Genomic DNA, 6,000 nt, shown 5'->3' with positions numbered 1-6,000 from the left:
CTGTTGGAGTTGCATTTCGACTACAACCGCGCTGAACCGTGCTGGCTGGAAGTGGGTGGACACATTGGGTGGAGTTAGCGAAAGTGGGTGGACGTCACGTGATGTCGTTAGGCGGCGCAAACAGTGACATCAGTGACCTTTTAAGCGGTAGTCTCACAACCCGGAGAGTAAACAATAAACATGGAGGATATGGAGTCGTTAGTGTTGCTGGTCTTGGTGCTGTGGCTTGTTGTCACCGACTACGCCAACAGATACTGGCAAGAGCGTATAGATGAGGCGAGGTGCATAAGGCTTCAGAAATTCTCATAATTTTTAATTCTCCTTCTTCCGGGTTTGCGGTGTTTACAGATCCCAGCGTGCTCGCGGGGCGTGTGTGGGCATGTGAGGACACTCCTCCTCACCAATCAGTGCACAGGGGAGTGTCTCCTCACGCCCCTAGCCTCACTCAGCTCGGTTTGGCTCGCTTCAGCCCTACTCCAAAACCGTGTGAGTTTTGGGGGCTGAGCAGGGCTGAAGCGAGCTGAGTCGTGCTGTTCTTAGATAGTCGAAACGCGAGCCGTGTCGGGCTGAAGTGAGCTGAAGCGAGCTGAAGTGAGCTGAAAAAGGGTAGTGGAAAAGGGCCATATAATACTACTACTTTTACTACTATTAACACAACCACTACTACTACCAATGCAGCTACTACAAACACTACTAATTCTACTACTATGGCTGTAGTAGGTAGAACTTCAAAAACTCTTATTCTTATTCTACATCATCTTCTTCTATGCTGCCTCAGAGCTCCTAGAGCCTCAATTTGATCCTGAACTCGTTTGTGTCAGTGAAGTATTGTGTGTTCTCTCTGTATTTGTGTGTTTCCTCCCACTGTCCAAAAACACGTGTGTGGTCTCCCATCTAGGGTGAATTCTCTCCAGTGTTACTGGAATCTCTGCAGCTCTGCCCAACAGTTACTGAAGATGAATGAATATTCTTCTCATTCACATCATTCATTATTCACCTCCTGTACCACTTGTCTATTCTATTATATGTGAGCTGGAACCAATCCTAGCTGACACTGGGTGAGAATTGGGGTTCACCTTGGACAGGTCAACCATCTATCATGGGAGAAACTGTAGGTGGGTTTCCATTAAACTGCTTAATATGCAATCTGAAATTGAACAAACAAGTAGTCAAGTCAAGTTTATTTGTATAGCACTATTAACAATAAACACTACCGCAAAGCAGCTTTACAGAATTTGAATGACTTAAAACATGAGCTAATTTTATCCCTAATCTGTCCCCAGTGAGCAAGCCTGTGGGGACGGTGGCAAGGAAAAACTCCCTCAGATGACATGAGGAAGAAAACTCAAGAGGAACCAAACCCAAAAGGGAACCCATCCTCATTTGGGCAACAACAGACAACATGACTATAACATTAACAGTTTTAACATGAAGTCAGTTTCGTTGATGTTATAACTCTTCATTGATGGAAACTTGAGTGCAAAACTGTTCATGACAACTGCAGTCCTAAAGTTAGCAAGTCAACTGTAGTCCTCAGCCATAAAAGCATTACTATAAGTGTCCAGAGCATCTTCCAAGTGTGACTCTCAACTGTCCATATGGGGCCATGCTCCACAGGAGCGATGTGATGAGACTCCAGCCAGACGTAGGGCATCAGGATGGCTCAGGCAGGTCCGAGGAGCAGGAATGGAAACGTGAATTTAAAAAACTCTCAAATATTGCAAAAAAGTTTGTGAGTTGTTTTTTCAAGCGATTTGACAAAGCAATGTTTCGCAACATTGAAATGGGAATAACATTTTTTTTCCACATTCAAAATCACATGAAGATGAACAAAACCAAATTGACATGCCAACACTTATCAGGTCTTGGAGATCCATCACCATGTTTAATTGGAATGATTATCATAAGGGGAGAAAACCAATCCAGCCACTGGGGGTGCATAAGCATACTCTTGGTGCCGGTCCCAAGCCCGGATAAATTGGAGAGAGTTGCGTCAGGAAGGGCATCCGGCATAAAACTGTGCCAAATCTAACATACAGATTGAAAAGATCCTGAGAGAAAGATGCAGAGCATTTTGGAAGGAGAATGTTGAGGATGGAGCTGCCAGGCACACGAAAATGAGGAAGGCCAAAGAGGAGATACATGGATGTGGTGAGAGAGGACATGAAAGTGGAAGGTGTGGTAGAGAAGGATGCCAAAGACAGGGAGCAATGGAGACGAAAGATCTCCTGTGGCGACCCCTAAGCGGGAGCAGCCAAAAGAAGAAGAAGAAGAAGAAGAATGTTAAGGATGGAGCTGCCATGCACACGAAAACAAGGAAGGCCAAAGAGGAGATACATGGATGTGGTGAGAGAGGACCTGAAAGTGGCAGGTGTGGTAGAGAAGGATGCGGAAGACAGGGAGCAATGGAGACGAAAGATCCGCTGTGGTGACCCCTAAGCGGGAGCAGCCAAAAGAAGAAGAAGAAGAAGAATGTTGAGGATGAAGCTGCCAGGCACACGAAAACAAGGAAGGCCAAAGAGGGGATACATGGATGTGGTGAGAGAGGACGTGAAAGTGGCAGGTGTGGTAGAGAAGGATGCGGAAGACAGGGAGCAATGGAGACGAAAGATCTGCTGTGGCAACCCCTTAGTGGGAGCAGCCAGAAAAAGAATGTTAAGGATGGAGCTGCCAGGCACATGAAAACAAGGAAGGCCAAAGAGGAGATACATGGATGTGGTGAGAGAGGACGTGAAAGTGGCAGGTGTGGTAGAGAAGGATGCGGAAGACAGGGAGCAACGGAAACAAAAGATCTGCTGTGGTGACCCCTAATCGGGAGCAGCCAAAAGAATGAGCTCGTAAGAGGAGAAAACCCAACTTTAATCGTATAACATCTCTCAATGGAAACACAGACCATTCGCAGTTGTGTTTGTTGACTTTTGATGATCATTCACACATATGGCAGGGCTCAACATCAGCACTTGCCCGATGGCCTGGCGGTGTTTTTATGTTTTTCGGGCCAGTTCGGGCCACTAAATTTGGCCAAACAGTGGCCCAGGCGGGCCAGTACATTTTCGGTACAAATTAACAAATTTTATTACTCATATTTTACCCAGAATTGTGAAGAAATTGTTCGTAAAATGCACCTTTTTGATACGAGGTCTGCCATCTTTGTTTTCGTCACGCTCCGCTCTGCGGCAGGAGTGTGTCATCTTCGTGCATCTTCGGAGATGTTCAGCGCTGTTCGGAAGCATCATTTTGGCAGGAAAATAGCATCTTGTAGACGAAGACGGTTGCGGCAAGGAGACCATCAGAACGGTGAAATTCAAATAGAAATATGTTCAAACTCCACGCTCCCCAACCTGGCCAAAGGCCAGGTAAACAGTTTAAATACGATCGTGTATAAATTAACTATCGGGTGTTAACGAACGGCTTCATTTTGAACTCGGCAGCCAATCAGAGCACACGACGTCACGCTCGGTTCACAACTCGCCAAATCGTAAAACAGCATTCCAACACGCGCTTTAGCTTCAGATGGTGTAAAATCGTTCAGACTTTGTATATTAATGTCAACATTTCAGGATACACTGCCAAGAAATATGACTACACGTGTATCAACTTTTAGTGATTAAAGAATGAAGTATAAATGTTGGTTGCTATGACTGAAATAGAAGAACAGATAAAATAATGTGGTAAATTAGAGCTGATCCCATATATTATATTATTCAAATATCCAAATCTATCAAAATAGCCAAAGTAGGTCTACATTAGTTCATTACAACAAAAATAATAACTATTCTGACCCTCTCTGGTACAACCAGACCATGCTAAACCCAGTATATTCCCAGTTGCTAGGTTATCTGCTGTTGCCATGGCAACGGTTTATGCAAATGAGCTGAATTTGCAAAAATGTACTACTAGTTCCCCCAAGGGCATATCCTGAAAATTTGGTGTTTATATCTTGTCTTATTAAAAAAACACAACATTTCACCCCTTTTTGGCTCACCTGAGCATACCTGTTAATTAGCTAATTAACAGGTAATTAGGGTTATAAATCACCCCCAGCAGGTAAGGCTTTGCAAAAATCTCACTAGATTATTCCCCAAAGTCCACCCTTTCAGGAAATGTATGGTTTGTCAGTGATTCTCATGATATTTTATTAATTAAGAAATAAAACTTCTTCATGGGCAATAAAAATGCCCATTTAAATCCAGCATGATAAGGGTTAGTATGCCACCCTCACCTTTCATCCAGACTTGGGACTGGCCTGTGTGTGTCTTGTGGCTATTATATAAAGGTGTATATAAAAAGTTCTTTGTACCTCTATTTCTATTAGAATATCTACAGTGGTGAGAATTCAATATCTACAATGTTGAGAATATATGAGCCAAAGTTGAAACCATGACAAAAAAGGAAAATATGTCTACTGTACATCACACAGGGTGGGTTACAGGCAAAGCTTATTCTATAAACAAGTTAGTTGCATGGTGAGGCAAAACTTAACTTATTCTAAAACTTATACAAACAATTGTTAATGTAAAACTAATCAACAGCATGTGTTAAACGAACAGAGAACTTGACTTGAAAGCTTTAATGTCCTTAAAAAAGGCAATTTGTCTTACAGCACAGCAGAGTGACAAAAAACACATACAATAAAAAAAAAAAAAAAAAAAAAAAAAAAAAACCCATCACAACACAATAAATAGCAAAACGTATAAATAAATAAATAAATACAGACCACTGGTCAGAGGCATCAATCAATACTAGAAATGTTAAAAGAAATCATTTGTACATTAACACAAGTATAAGTGTGGTCTTAAGTATGTATCTCCCATATCTTGTTCAATTGATTAATTGCCATGGGGATGAAGGAGTTCTTTGCTCTATTTGTTCTGATATTAGGGTATCTGTATCTGCGACCTGAGGGAAGTGTTTGGAATTTAACTGAGAGGGGGTGGGTAATGTCAGTGCAGACTTTGCCTGCCTTCTTGGCTAATCTATCCAGGTAAAGGTTACTAAGCTCTTTTTGCTGACACCCCATTATTTTCCCACTTGTTTTAACGATTTTACCCAGTTTACTTTTGTGCGTCACTTTGGAGTGACCATACCAGCATACAATACCATAGCAAAGAATACTTTCAATAAAAGACTTGTAAAATAACGTCATAATTGTATTGTCAACATTAAAAAAGTTAAGTTTCCTTAGGAAATACAAACGCTGTTGACCCTTTTTATAAATTGCATCTGCCCAACTGTCCCATGATAATTTGTGGTCTATAATTAGACCAAGATATTTATAGTCCATTACCACTTCAATCTCCTCTCCTCCAATAACTGAGGGGGGCGCTGGTAAGACTTTTTGTCTGAATTCAAAGATCAGCTCTTTCGTCTTGGATATATTGAGATGCAAGTTAGACATTTCAGACCAGTTGACAAATTCCTCCAGTGCTGGACCATGCGTGGCTTCATTATGGTTCAGTAAGCTTACCAAGGCTGTATCATCTGCATATTTAATTATGTGGCAACCAGGGTGACTACTACGACAACTGTCGGTATACAAAATAAACAGCAAGGGTGAAAGAACACTACCTTGTGGAGTTCCAATAGAGGTAAGTCGAACATCTGACAAGACGTTGCCTACCTTCACCTGCTGTGCTCTGCCCTGCAGAAAGTCCATAGTCCACTTAATCAATTTAAAATCAAAGCGGAAGTCTTTTTTTAGTCTTTCAGCTAAAATGTGTGGGTGTATGGTATTAAAAGCTGATGAAAAGTCAGCAAAAAGGACACGAGCATGTGTCTTAGAACCTTCCAAGTGCATATACAAATAATCCAAAAGTGTGACAATGGCGTCATCTGTTCCTCTGTCACGCCTATATGCAAATTGTAGTGGGTCAAGGGCTTGCTGGCAAGAGTTGATGATGTGGGTTTTGACAATCCTCTCAAATGATTTGACTACAAGTGAGGTGAGGGAAATGGGTCTGTAGTCCTTGGGGGAAGATGGATGAGGGACTTTGGGAAGGG

This window comes from Neoarius graeffei, chromosome 9 (assembly GCF_027579695.1).
Source record: "Neoarius graeffei isolate fNeoGra1 chromosome 9, fNeoGra1.pri, whole genome shotgun sequence".
Lineage (NCBI taxonomy): Eukaryota > Metazoa > Chordata > Actinopteri > Siluriformes > Ariidae > Neoarius > Neoarius graeffei.
This window is presented reverse-complemented; position numbering follows the sequence as displayed.